The sequence below is a fragment of the Lactuca saligna genome, chromosome 6 (assembly GCF_052625555.1).
Source record: "Lactuca saligna cultivar CGN05327 chromosome 6, ASM5262555v1, whole genome shotgun sequence".
NCBI classification, from domain to species: domain Eukaryota; kingdom Viridiplantae; phylum Streptophyta; class Magnoliopsida; order Asterales; family Asteraceae; genus Lactuca; species Lactuca saligna.
In genome coordinates this window covers 119,017,219-119,030,763 of record NC_136422.1, presented here as the reverse complement: position 1 = coordinate 119,030,763, position 13,545 = coordinate 119,017,219, and the positions used below count along the sequence as shown (strand labels likewise).

General features: G+C 34.1%; 1 long non-coding RNA gene across 2 annotated transcripts; it reads right to left on the bottom strand.

Moving 5' to 3' along the window:
• Positions 1 to 3,572: 3,572 nt before the first annotated feature.
• On the bottom strand, positions 3,573 to 5,136 carry LOC145001839 (uncharacterized). Of its 2 annotated transcripts, XR_013661727.1 has the most exons (4): positions 4,630 to 5,136; positions 4,330 to 4,417; positions 4,087 to 4,156; positions 3,573 to 3,871 (listed from the first exon to the last, which is right to left on the bottom strand). It is a non-coding gene; the product is annotated as an uncharacterized LOC145001839 (long non-coding RNA). The 2 variants fall into 2 exon arrangements; XR_013661726.1 differs by having other exon boundaries at positions 3,573 to 4,156.
• Positions 5,137 to 13,545: the final 8,409 nt, after the last annotated feature.

The window sequence follows — 13,545 nt, the reverse complement described above, 5'->3', positions numbered from 1 at the left end:
CTTATAGAGAAGAACGTATGATATAAGTTGTACCTGACCATTGCAAAAAGGGAAAAAGTATAATTTCACACTATCTTCATCCTTATCTTTCGTCTTCTTTCCGTTTCGAATACATAGATCTGAAGTTATAATATTCGAAAACGAAAAGTCAAAACACTTATTTAAATATCCAAATACAAATCAACTTGGAATTCAATAAATAAAGCCAGCACTACATATGTAATTTAAAAATCCAAAAAAATAATAATAATTTTGTTTCAAGGGAAATGCAATTCCTACATGCAAATTACAAACCAAAAACTATCGGGTTGTCATGCGAATTAGGCAAGGTGATCCTTGTCTTACAAACCCTTATTCAAACCCAAATTCTTATTTTCATTATTCAACAACAAATTGGAGTTTTGTTTTGAACATTTACTAGTACCAAAAAGAACTACGACTATATTTTTTTTTTCTTTCAAAATAGCCCTGCCACACTTTAGATTATGAGTGGCTAACGTTCACAAGTAAAAATGCAGCCTAGTCTTAGCGACTTAGCCACATTTTTTTTCGATACGTATGACCATCGAATAATATTTAAAAAACTTTAGTCATGGTTTTAGATAAAATGAAACGTGTCAGCTAGTAACTATACATTTTTATGATGACTCAAAAAATTGTCAATAGATGGTTGGCATATATATATATATATATATATATATATATATATATATACTAGCCGTTTTACCCGCACCAAGCGACGGGTGAATTTTTTTTTCTAGAAATTAATATCTAAACGTGATTAGTTCGGCGAGTATTGAGTAGTTTCAGTTCAACTATTAGTTTGTTTTAATAACATGTCATATTAAAAATAAAGCACAATAATGTATTAGGTTCATGTAATACTTTTCGAAAATGATTAGTTTTCTTTCGGTAAATTGTTTGTAGTTAAAAGTATTATTTCTAATTAAAAATAAAGGAATCTTAGTGTTTTGAAATAAAAATAAAGATATGTTATGATTTTAGGGTAAAAATAGTTGTTTTGCATTATAAGTTAATTTACGTTAGTTTCAGGTTATCTATAAATTTATGCTGTTGTTTTAGATTAATTATAAAAAGATCAAACTACAAAACTGGTCCTTGTGGTTTGCAAAAAACTTTGGATAATATCCAAAAAGTTTTCAATTTATATGGAAGGTTCAAAATCAAGAATTTTTTGGTTTTAGTCCTTGAAAATTTGAAAGAACAATTTTGCCCTTATTATTTATTTTTCACATTTTCTTTATTTGTTTTAACTGTTTTATAATTTAAAAAAAAAAAGTAAAAGAAAAGAAGAATAGAAGTCGGGTCCACCCCACCTGATCTCTCTCTCTCTCTCTCTCTCTCTCTCTCTCTCACACACACACACACACACATCAGGTCATCTTCCTCAACCCTTAAATCCTTTCTACCTCATCAATGGTTGATACCCTTCTCTTTTACACAAGAAATCCCACTCACACCATTGTAATCCTGATAAACATTAAGCGAGCAAGATCCGGAAGTGCATAGTTACCAATTTAAGAGAACGATTATGATGGGGAAGAATTAGGTGGGAGGTGAGTCAAGATCCAGTAAATCAGTAAATCGGCGCCGTCGTGGAGGATGAAGCGTTCGTGGAAGATGAATGAGATGTCATTATCATAGAATTTAAAGACGGCGAGGGTTAAAGAGAAATCAAATTAGCGTGTTCATACACCTGGATCACTTCCTTCCAATTTGTCCGATCAATCTCATAGTCCCATTTTGGAGGTTAGTTTCATCTTTAATTCGGAACAAGAACTGAAATTCGCTACCATTATATCAAATAATTTCTTTTAAAGTTTCAAATTTCTTCATTTGGGTGGATTCTTAGCTTGATTTCTTGTTCGTTATTACCTGATTCTGAAAAATGTATGAAACTATCATTTTCAGAACAATGTTATCGCGATTGAGATGTGTTTGAGGTTGAATGGTGGTGTTCCTCAACAACCAGATTATTCACGCAGTGTTCATTAGACAACAAGATTGAGGAAAAAACTGCTATCTTTTGGGGGTTTTGTAGAAGACGAACAATGAGCTTTAACCTAATTGAGCCATTTCTGAATGAATGAAACAAGCATTTATTTGTTTATCCATGTTAATTTTTGCTATTAGCTTTTATCTTAAACCAAATTATAAGTTTTTTAAATTTAGGTATCATGTTTAAGATTGGGATTCAAGGGAGAAAAAATTAGAAAGAATGGGGAAGATGGTGGGTGGAGAGAGAGAGAGAGAGAGAGAGAGAGAGAGAGAGAGAGAGAGAGAGAAATCAAGTGGGGGTAGACCCGTACTTCTATTTTTCTTTTCTTTTGCTTTTTTTTAATAATAAAACAATTAAAACAAATAAAGAAAATTTGAAAAATAAATAATAACGGCAAAATAGTCCTTTCAAATTTTCAATGATTAAAACCAAGGTAAAAATCTTAATTTTGGACCTTTCATGTAAGTTGAAAATTTTTTGGACCCTATACAAAGTTTTTTGCAAACCACAATGACTAATTTTGCAGTTTTGTCTTATAAAAATGTACTTTTATTTAAAGGTTACTCTTTCTCTTACAAAACAAAGAACCCCCAAAATTAAATATAAATTAATGTTTGAATTTAAACAACATTACACAAACAACTTGGATTATTGAAATATTCGAATATGGATGGAAATTTGTACCAGATACATAGATCAATGAGCAAATGAGTCAACGTCAAAATACTAATCCATTTTCTATAACATTTCAAATTAAATATATAAATGATTTTATTCGGTTTTTCTATATTCTCATTTCAAAACAACTATCAGATTTATCATAATCATAACACCATATACTTTATTATGAGTTTAATTCATTTGCAATGTAATCTGTAGTGAACACCTATTATTTTCTTATCTAAAAACATTTTAAATTTTCATTTAACTTACTTAACTAAATTCATTATATTCATATAACTTTTTATTTATCGAAATATGAAAAATAACCAAATTATGCATGATTATTAAAAAATAAAATAAAAAACACACTTAAATAACCAGGGTAGCATGCCTTTCTATTATAATGAGTGGTGCCTTTCTATTATAATGAGTGGTACAGAAAAAAAAAATCCAAGAAAAATAGTTGATTTATGCAGAAATTTATATAATTATGATAACAATGATGCATAAATCAACGGCTTAAAATGAAAACATAGGTGAACAAATATAAATAAGAAAATGAACTAAATATGCGCACTTTAGTAGCTTGCTGCATGAATGGTATTGAACTAAAAGACCGAATAATTCGGCAATTATTCATGTCAATCTATTGATATTGACATTTAAAGTTCAAAACATTCAAGCCCTAATTTTAAAAAAGCTTGATTCAACGAAATATTTTCCTGGAGTTGATGGTTGATAACAGATAAAAAGAACTACCACATATCGAGATGATTATTGTTAAACCTCATACATTGTGATGGTAAGTATCCATGGAAATAAAAATTCAAGGTCAAGCTGGAGAAGATATATGTATTTGATAAAAGCAAATAAGGGAAAAGAATGAAGATGTCACCAATTTAGTCTTCGTCAATTATGTTTCGAATGTTCCAGTAAAAACCTAACATTACTCCTCTTATTTTGTGTGATAATCATATTCCACTGTTTCATCGACACAAAATTCATAATAGCAAGAGATAAATCAAACTGGCACACAAAAAAACATGCACATACAAAATAGAGAATATCCAAAATAATTGTTCTATCTCTTTAACTGAATCAATGGTTGTTCTTCCTATTTCTACAACTTACTTAACCATCTTTCTTTTGTTCATCAAAATGGTCGTGCCTATGTTCTCAAAATTGTACCTGCAAATCCAAATAAAAACTAAAATAAACAGAGATAAAATTGATGATTGTGGTGTACAGATGTAGACCCGAATCCATGAAATCGATACACATACATGGTTAAACACAAATCTGCAGAAAAATAGGTAAAGGGGTGGGTGATGACTTCCATCCCCAAAATAAATGGTCTTGTGACTGGAACCTAGAATCAGCAACCATTTAAACAAAAAACAAACCTGTCAAACTTCAGATCGGCAGATACTCCACAAATCTTTTCTGCATAATTCTTGAAATATGTACAAATCACTGAATAAAAAATAAGATAGAACCAGAAGAAGAATGAGTTGTCATCACTTTTTAGAAGCCGATTTTTGAAGGGGGGAAATTCTTGTTGGACAAAAAGAATCACGATGAATAAAAATCATAAATTTCAGAATCGATGCCGTGTAACAAAACAATGGATATGAAACATATGGTACCTCAAGTTTAGGTTAAAATGGGCCGATTTTATTTTTCTGAAGCCGATTTCACCATATGTTGTCATTCTGACGTTGAGACTACAAAAACCTTCAAAATCGCAAAGAGAACTGTTATTAGCATAAATGAAAAAACGGTGATGATGATGATGAATTCCAGATCTTCTCTCAAATCTGGTCAACCAACAAAAAATCCATATAAATTTTCCAACAAAAAACCCCATAAAAAATACACCGCCTTAGTGACAATGAGTGATGGTGTGTGTTTAGATTAATGGTTTATAGAGAGATAGAGATACATACAGATTGTGGTGGGGTTGCGAGGGCAGAAACTGGATGGACACAGTTGGTGGTACGAGAAAAGAAGAATGGGTGGTCATGCACTGTTGGTTCGTGGTGATTCACTGTCGATGGTAGTACCCGCTTGCCATTTGGCTTCAAGGAGGACCTGGTTGCTCCTCCATGGGAACTTCTACGAACTCGGTCCATGGCGAGTGACAACTTCAGTGAATCAAAACGTCCAACACCTTACACTTGAACCTAATCCAGGTTTTTGGAGTCGAATATTCGGCCTTCTTTTCCTCGATAATCCGATTGGAACTGGTTTTACTGGTGGTTGCATTGATGAGTGTTGCAGTGGTGGCGATAAGAAACGACGGTGGTGCGAGGTTGGATAGTGGGTGGTGGTTCACTGTCGATGGTGGTGAGGACGATGACAAGGGCGGATGAGGATGTCGACGCTTCTGATTAGGGTTGTTGTTATTTGTTTGCGGAAAAAAGCCATTGTAGAGATACAGAAGAAAAAATAGAAATTATTGTTTAATTTCTTGATTTAATGTCTGAAGTTAATGTTTAGTGTCATTTAATTTCTAAAACGTAAATATAAAATGTGTGTATTGATTAGTATAGATTGGTAAGCATAAATTTAAGAAATATCAAATATGCTATATATATATATATATATATATATATATATATATATATATATATATATATATATATATATATATATATATATATATATATATATATATATATATATATAAAATAATTTTAAAATGCAAAATAGATGGAAAAATCCAAAAATTCTTTTTTTAAATATTATTTTCGGAACTTGAATTAACTAAAAAAGATAAAAAAAAAATTCCATTTTTTTTTTTTTTTTTTAAAATAAGTGAAATATTCTAATAGAATATTACACTGACATATTCTAAAAAATAATTTTAAAATGCAGAATAAATGTAAAAATCTAAAAATTCTTTTTTAAGTATTGTTTTTGGAACTTGAATTAACTAAAAAAACTTAAAAAAATAAAAATAAATTCAATGTTTTTTGAAAAATACGTGAAATATTCTTATAGAATATTACACTGACATATTCTAAAAAATAATTTTAAAATGCAAAATAAATGAAAAAATGCAAAAATTCTTTTTTTTTTAAATATTATTTTCGAAACTTGATTTAACTAAAAAAAATAAAAAAAAATTAATAAAATAAAAAAAATGCGTCTCACGGTCTCACAAAATTAGGCCGTCTCACATGAACCTAACCATATATATATATATATATATATATATATATATATATATATATATATATATATATATATATATATATATATATATATATATATACCATCTTATAAAGCATGCATAATCAATGTGTTAAGTACAAATTTTAAAGCCTAATGTACAAAAAATTAAGCATATTATCTTAAAGAACAAGGAGAACTGATCTGGATCGTTGATTCTAAAATGAGAGGTGTGGATTTTAGTTTTGGCAATCCAAGTGAAATGGTTTCAACCAATCAAAATAGAGAAGTTGTTAATGCATGGTTTGAGTAGCTGGAAACAGTCGGAGAAACACTAGATAAAACTTTGGGCGGCCGATTCAAAAAAACTTGTACGGACTTTTCAAATTTCAAAAGTCAGTCAAAATAAACCCTAAAAACACCGATTCTTCCATGACCATACTCTCATTTTCTCTCATTATTCTTCCTCAGCACCTCCCTCCATTCGAAATCATGGCCTTACCATCAATCTATCATCGTCGTTGCTGTTAGATCCACATACAAACTCAAGTCACTGTTGTGTTAATCACCAGGCACCACCACCACACCATTGTAGTTCAAGTTCTGAAGCTTCTCCTTTTGACCACGATTATCTTACACCTCAACCATCTCGTATTTATGTCGACATTAGAGTCTCAATGATGCTATTCAAGGATATACGATAGATTTTATGCCGCTTGACTTCTCACCACTGTGAACGGGTGAGAAACTTGTGTATTTTTTTTGTTTTTTGGTCTTATTCTCCCTCAGTCATTCAATTGTTGATCTTATCTCTAAAAACTCATGACACTTTCGCCCCCATATCTGATTATTTGTTTGTCTTTTTGAAGTCATATACATATCATGGTTAGATTTTATTGATTTGTTTGTTAATTTTGAGTGTGAAATTTAGGACTTTTACATCGGTTGGATCAGTTGGGATTGCTAGGGATTAAAGTGAAGATGTGAACACCGTGGTTCATGGAAGAACTTTTTGAGGGAGTACACTAAAATAAGGGACCTACAAGATGAAGCCATATGAATATTGTCAAGCATCAAGGTGTTTTTATTATGTTTATCTGATCCAAATCCAAATTCTTAGTAAATCAGTTGAGTGTTTCAAGATCTGTTGGCTCAGGGTTACCAACAAGATTTTTTTTATCTATTTTTTGGGCTTTATACAAACACCAGTTCAGATTCTAGGGTTTTTATTGTCTGCAACGATCAGCTAACCATGATGTTCATTCACTTTCTAAAGCCACTCCCTTCTCCCTGAATATGAAGACGGACTATCATCCTAATCAGGTTGGGTTTTTTATTTTATTTTATTTTATTTTATTTTATTCATTCTTTGAGAGGCTACCATCGAGAAAGGATGAGAGTAGTTTAAAAGAAATTATGGATTTTTATTTTTCTCTATACTTTTTCTCTAAGAGTCTACCTGAAAATCTCCATTTACACTTTTATCAAACTAACTCAATATTCTTCCCTGTTCTTGTAGGGCATCCATGGCTTGAAACCCATGTGAACCAAATATAACAACGCCTAACCAAGTAAATCAACACTGGATCTGGATTTGACTTTATTTTCATTTCTCTTTATGGTGATTTATATCTGATGTCATCTCTGATTTCTAGCACAAGACTATCTGATACACAATGGTCATGCTCTACTGAAGATAACATCAGGTGAAGAGTTCTTGAAATAGATACTAATTTTGGCAACCAATATCTCATATGTGTATGTTTTTATTCACAATGAGTTTGCTATCTTTCTAATGTTTATATATTAATTTTTTTTACCCCATATCCATTCTCAATAACCCTTCATCATGATCTATCCTCTCACAAGCCATATATCATTTATTTCATGTATCCAGGTAACTAAAGCTCAACATTCTTCCTTCTATGCAGGTTTCTGCATCAGCTCATAAAGAAACAGAAGTTTGACATTTTTGTTGTATCAGATGCACCAAAGAATGAGATAAGGTTTCTGCAAGGGTAAAATGGTCAAGTATGGGTTGTGTAGCAGTTTGACAAGGACAACAACTTTTAGAGGATGGTTTGTGCAAGAGAAACCTCGATACTTGCCTTCTTTTGTTTGTTTCATCGGTTGTAGTTTATTTGGAAGATGATAATGTTTCCATAAGGAAAGATGCTGTCTTTTGTTGCTCTAAGATGTAAATTCTCTTATTTATGCCCTTTGGTCCTCGTAGGTCCAGTTAAGTTGGAGTTGTTGGGTTTTGAGCATTCTAACACTTCCTAAGTGTACATGGAACCCTAATAACCTTGGATCTATGTTTGTCTAATTATCATGCAAAGTTGAATTCCAAGGCTATATTCCTATCTAGCATACATGGGGAACAATTTTAACTTGAATGATAGATAGAATAACTTACCTTGTTGTTGCTTATGTTCCTTGAAACCTTATGAGCCTAGCACCCCAAGTGTGATGCCTCAAATGCTTCACACAACACAAAATGCTCTTGGAAAGACTTTTAAGAGAATGCACACTTCTTGAAATCGGCCTAGCCCTCTTGTTTCCTTAGTGTCCCGATTTTGGTGTAGAATATGATTCTTATATAGTGTTGACACATCTAGGGTTACACCATGTAAACCCTAATGTGTCATGACTCTTCATTTCCATGACCCATGGGTTTGTAACTCCCATGGAGCATCCTATGGGTGGAACCCAACTTGATAATCCATGGAGCCTCTTAGCCCACTATACAAGATATGGATGATTTAAATAATCAAACCATATATTTAATTAGTTCTCTTTTGATCACTTAATTAATTCTAAATTAATTCTTGATCAAACTAATCAAATAATATTATTAATATATTAGAACTTATAATATATTAATAATCTCCAAGTGTTATTTTTCTCATTTAGTCTATCCAATTGCATGGTGCCATGCAACCCAAATGGACCATGCCGGGTCGGGTCAAGTACATACTAGAAATAGTTATGGACTTGGACACCTTATCCAACAGTCTCCCACTTGGATAAGTCTAATAACTATTACTGCAAGTATGACTTCAGGAACCGATCGGCAATCGTAGCTCTTTTCAAGGTTTCTCGGAACTGAGAAGATGATGGTACACCATTTAAGATAAGTGATCATATAATCCTATGTTCTAGATATCAGTCGGACAAATACATGGAACAATGTCTTACTTATTGTCCAACAGTTTGTTTCCCAATTTTCGATTTGTTTGACAAAGAACTTAATTGAACACATCAACTTACTTCTGACCGGGCCCGGTACATAGGTCAAAACAAAATCATCGAGGGGCCCAAATATCAGCTTCTAATCCAAGAAGGAACTGATAAACTTCGACTCATATGTTTGTTCTACCACTCATTGAATTACACACAAGAGCACGATTTATAACATCGAGTTACCAATGCGTTTTCGTACAATCAATGCATAACCAACTTGTAAGTAACAAATCATATCTCTAGGTTTGAAGACTTACATGATATTACCGTCTCACGATCACTCGAGTTAGAATTCCATGAAGTGATTCCAGTGAGCGTGGGTTGAGTCCAATGCTCAGAGCTTATGAGCACTCATGATTGTTGTAGCCTTGTCTAACACATTAGACCTCTGCAACCATATAGCCTCCTTTGTCGCCTCGCTCGCTGCAATATACTCTGATTCGCAAGTTGAATCAGCCACTGTCTCTTGCTTGGAACTCTTCCAAGAAATTGCTCCTCCGTTTAGGGTAAAGACCCAGCCCGACTGAGAGCGGAAATTATCCCTATCAGTCTGGAAGCTAGCATCACTATACCCTGCAACTCTCAAGTCATCACTCCCACAGAGGGTAAGGACCCAGTCCTTAGTCCTTCGTAGGTACTTGAGAATATTCTTTACCGCAGTCTAGTGTGGCTTGCCAGAGTTCCCCTGAAACCTGCTAACCATGCTCAGGGCAAAGGCTACATCAGGTTGAGTACACGTCATAGCATACATGATCGATCCTATAGCCGAAGCATAAGGTATTCAACTCATTTCTTCTATCTCAGCCTCAGTGCTAGGGCTTTGTGTTTTACTGAATTTGGCGTTACTCTGGATGGGTAACTCTCCTTTCTTGGAGTCCTACATGCTGAATCTCTTCAGCAACTTATCCAAGTAGGTACTCTGACTAAGTCCAATTAGTCTTTTACTCCGATCTCTCAAGATCCTTATCCCTAAAATATAGGCAGCTTCACCAAGGTCCTTCATAGCGAAACACTTCCCAAGCCACAACTTTACTTCCTGCAGGGTTGGAATGTCGTTTCCTATGAGTAGTATGTCATCCACATACAATACCAAAAAGCTAACTATGCTCCCACTAGCCTTGACATACACACAAGATTCATCTTCACTCCTAGAAAAGCCAAATTCCTTGACCTTTTCATCAAAGCAAAGATTCCATCTGCGAGGTGCTTGCTTTAATCCATAGATGGATTTCTCAAGCTTACATAGTCTATTAGGGTACTCGCTGCTGACAAAACCTTCTGGCTGACTCATGTAAACATCTTCAGCCAACTTTCTATTAAGGAAAGCAGTTTTGACATCCATTTTCCAAATTTCATAGTCATGAAATGCGGCTATGGCTAACATAACCCTAATAGACTTAATCTTGGTTACTGGAGAAAAGGTCTCATCATAATCCACTCCAGGAATTTGAGAGAAGCCCTTTGAGACCAGTCGAGCCTTATAAGTGTGTACATTACCATCCATGTCTGTGACAACCGTCAATCTTGAGTCAAGCCAAGTCATCAAGTCAAGCCGGTCAACTCTATTAAACCTTGTGTATTAGGGTTTGTGTTATGTTCATACTGTATAACTTGCTATATTAATGGGAAAACATCACTTGAGAAAAGTCTTGTGTTAAAAATTTCCTAAGCCCTAATGCTAATCAATGAACTAAACTGATAAAAACAATGATGCATACTCATCAGGAGTGTGTAAGATCCTTAAACAAGGCTTAACAGGGTTTACGAACCATGCGTTACGATGCCGGACAATCACAACTGTCCCACATGGAACCTCTCTCAATCATTTTCACTCTATCTCTCTCTATGTGAAATCTCTCTCAAATATCTCTCTGTATGAGAAATCTCTCCAAGAATGTCTAATCTCTCCCAAATCTCTCCAAGTATGTGAAATCTCTCTCAACTATCTCTCTGTATGAGAAATCTCTCCAAGAATGTCAAATCTCTCCCAAATCTCTCCAAGTATGTGAAATCTCTCTCAACTATCTCTCTGTATGAGAAATTTCTCCAAGAATGTCAAATCTCTCCCAAATCTCTCCAAGTATGTGAAATCTCTCCCAAATCTCCCTCAAATAGTTCTCGTAACTTTTTAGAATCACTCGGGTCATTCCGACCCTTAACCGGGTCAAAAATGGCTTAAAACGGGGCGAAAACGAGAAAAATAGGCTTTAGGAACCAAAACCGGAGTGAGAGGCCTCTTAGGACCAGAGACCGAGCCTCTGGTGGCTAAGAGACCAGAGACTGAGCCTCTGCCTCTGTCGCTTCACGCTCTGCTCCTCTCGGTCTCTGTTCGCTACTCCGCCGCTCTGTTGCTCTCTGTTCCTTATCTCTCGCTCAGTCTCTGTCGCCCTCTGTTCCTTATCTTCTCACTCGGTCTCTACTCCGCCCCTCTGTCTCTTCGCGCCCTCTGTTCTCTCTTTCCCCCTCTTGGTTCCTTCCTTTCTCTTCTCTCCTCTCGGTTCTGCCTCTCTCTCTCTCTCTCTCTCTCGGTTCAGCATAAGAAGGCCAAGCCTCGGCCAGAATTCGCATATTTGTCACTTTTAGCCCGTTTTTCGTGATTTTAAAGCGGGATTTTCTCCAGAAATTATATTTTAACATAATAAACCCTAAATATTCATAATTTAAACATATTTTTATGAAAATCATTATCTAAATAATAAAGATCTAATGGGGGATTTATTTAAGGTGGAGTGTTGACTTTGCCTTAACTTATGACACAAGCAACCACCCCACACCCACTCTATGACCAGCCATACCTCCCCACCTTACCTATGTCACTTCAATGTTCCCTTACACTCAAATTTCACTCACTCCCACATTTTTGAGCTGGAACAAACAACCACACTCCTCATTTTCTCTCATTTCTCTCATTCCACTAAGTAACAAACACCACTTTTCTCTCAAACTCTTCTACACAAATTTTCGAGATCCAAGGCTGATTTCAAGTGTTCTTCCACACTTAGTAAGTAAAAATTCATCCTCCCTATTATTATTTCACTTCATTCTACTCAAATCTTTGACTGCTTACACAAACTCCCTAACTATAATGTTAGATTCTCGAAAACCTTCAAGGTATCTCCAAGTGTTCTTGAATTAAACACTTCCATTCTTCAACAATCATCTACTGAAATCACTTAAGGTGAGTTCATACCCCTACATTTTCATGTTTTCTCAAGTTTTCAGGGGGAAATACAAGTTAAAACACTAAGAACATAACTAAAATTTTCTAACAGCCTTCATCAGAAAAGTTCAACTCCGTTCACGGACTGTTTCGGGTATCTTAAACATTTTTGTTTTCAAAACTGTACACGGTGCAAATAGTTCAAGTTTTAGCTTTAAAATGGCTACTTGCACATCTCCATACGATTTTTCTACAATTTATGGTGATTTTTACAAAACTGCCTATCATTTCAAACAACAATCCGGACCAGTCTGTGATTTTGGACTGTTTCATCCAAGTTGGAGGTCATTAAAAATCGTGATAAAAATTATGAGTAAACTAGACACATTTTGTGAACTCTCAGAATTTACGGATCTAGTTTTCGACTTCGTATGATTTTTCTATGATTTTTCCAAAAACAGGGCAGAATGGCGAAAGTTAGCCAACAGCATGTAAATATCATAACACTTTGTATTATGTTGAGCAAAGTGTATAATCAGAAGTTCTAATATTTGAATGTGTTTCCTTGTTAGTTTATCATTATAAATTGAAACTAAGTCATTCATATTAAATATTATTCATTCATTTAGAACACGTATTATTTAACTATAAAAAGTATAGTTTGATAAATTCATAACACTAATACATTTCTATAAAAGAATTCATACATATTACATACATTTAGATAAACTATAATAGGTATAGTTTATGATACATCACTCAACGCACTCGTACAAAAAGGGTACATTCATACAAGAAAGATTTATATTCACACACATTTCACGTAAACTTGTTAACCTATGTTGTGAGACTCTCTCTCTCCCCGTACGTCCGAGTGCGGGATATAATTCCTGGTAGTTATAATCAGAATCTCCTTGAGGGAGAACGTGAAACTTGTATATAGATCTATATTGGGTTTGACACCCCACACCTTGCTGCTAGCTACAATGGGACCTGCAGGTCTACGGGTGACAAATGTCATTTCATTTCCGCGACGCCTGAGAAACGTTGTGGCAGGTTCACATAGTCACAGTATGATTATTGCGACTCACTTAGGGAGATAACAATTCATAAAGTTTACGGGGTTTCATAAAACCGAAGTAGGTTTTAGGTTGATAAAAGAAATTTACTTTCCATATCATTTTAAACTCACAACATATCTACTAAGAAACGATGATTTCTCATACATTCTAGTCTTTGGTTATAAGGCTACATTTTTTGGATTTCAAGGAAAATATCGGATTTT